We start from the raw sequence: 1,541 nt of genomic DNA, 5'->3' as shown, positions 1-1,541 counted from the left end.
AAATGCTTTATTACTCGCACACATCACCCACCTACTCACACACACACACATCTCCACAGTCAAACTCAAGCATACTCGTACACTTTCAGACACAGTCACAAATTGGCTCAGGGCATCGTCGACGGCAATACAAATGAAATAAAACGCATTCGCTTCCTACAAATTTCTTAATGTTGTTTTGGTTGTTTGTGCCAGCCTTTGGTGTATGCACATACATACACATGCATATGTTTTGGTTTTTATACCCTTACTGAGGGTACTATAAGTTTTGGAATTAAACGAAATTATCCGAAGTATAGTCGGTTATAGTTATCAGTCGGAAGCAACAAGCATTAGATCACTCCGTATATAAAGCAGCTACCTAGAAGAATTATTTATCTTGTGGAGTATGTGTTCTTCGGCTTTCTAGTAACCTTCTGTTTTCTTGTTCCGTTGCTGTTTCATCTTTTATTTTTGTTTTTGTCTTTCTTTTTGGCGCTTTTGTGCGCTGCTGTGGTTTTTGTTTCTCCGGTCTTTGTCATTTCCTTCTGGGAGGGCGTGTCGCCCTCGCGGGAGTTGACATTTATAGCAGGAGCATTAAAAGTCAAGAGTGGCAAAAATGGGGGCGGAGTTGATGGGAGTTTGAGGTCACACGTGAGCACATGTGTATCTGTAGACAGTTCCGTAAGTGCGTGTGCTATAAAGTTACTTAAGGTTCGTCTGGGGCATCATAAATATACGAGCGTGGCCAGAGAGAGGCAGGCAATTATTTAATTAATTAGCTGGGATTAATTGCATCTACTAAAAATATTTACAGAAATATAATTGAATTATCGTTGGATAGAAATTTAATTTAGAAGTCCCTCGCTTGGGTTAGATTTCAACCATAAAGCAATTACATTAAATCGAACCAGAATCCATCCTAAAACGAAAGAAACAAAAAAATAAGTAGCCCCAGATGGGACTTGAACCCACAATCTCCGGCTTAGGAGGCCGGCGCCTTCTCCATTAGGCCACTGGGGCTTGTTTTAAAGATGAAAAAGACTTCTATATAACCTTTTCACACATCCTTTTTACCTTCACGCTCGCTATACATAAATATTTGAGTAGGAACCACCATGCACGATCGTTCGATAAGCCAGTCTTTGTTGCGAAAAGTATTTACTATATTATATAGGTATGTTCATATATACATACATAAATATGTACATATACATATGTATGTATATTTATATGTAAATGTATCTGTATGTTTCGTTTGTGTCTGTAAAAGCGAAAATAGATTACAGTCCAGTTCAAGAAAATTAGTCGGAAAAGGAGCGCCAGGTACGTGTCTCTTTGTTTGATTGTTTAAAATACTAAATTAACCAATAAAGCAGAAAATCGTTTTTATTCAAGCAGCAGAGTGTTTAAGCGCTGTCGACAAATGAGCTCTGATTGAGTTGTCTTTCGTTATCGAACTCGTGCCCGAGTTCATATATCAGATCACATGGCGTATGTATACATACATACATACATATGTACTTCTTCTGTGTTAATTAAAACCCCAATGCGACTTTTAA

At 38.0% G+C, this 1,541-nt stretch overlaps 1 non-coding gene across 1 annotated transcript; it reads right to left on the bottom strand.

Moving 5' to 3' along the window:
• Positions 1-929: 929 nt before the first annotated feature.
• Positions 930-1,002, bottom strand: Trnar-ccu. The gene has a single exon. It is a non-coding gene; the product is annotated as a tRNA-Arg (tRNA).
• Between the last annotated feature and the right edge of the window lie 539 nt (positions 1,003-1,541).

The sequence above is a fragment of the Drosophila subobscura genome, chromosome U (assembly GCF_008121235.1).
Source record: "Drosophila subobscura isolate 14011-0131.10 chromosome U, UCBerk_Dsub_1.0, whole genome shotgun sequence".
Taxonomy (NCBI): Eukaryota; Metazoa; Arthropoda; class Insecta; order Diptera; family Drosophilidae; genus Drosophila; species Drosophila subobscura.
This window is presented reverse-complemented; position numbering and strand designations above follow the sequence as displayed.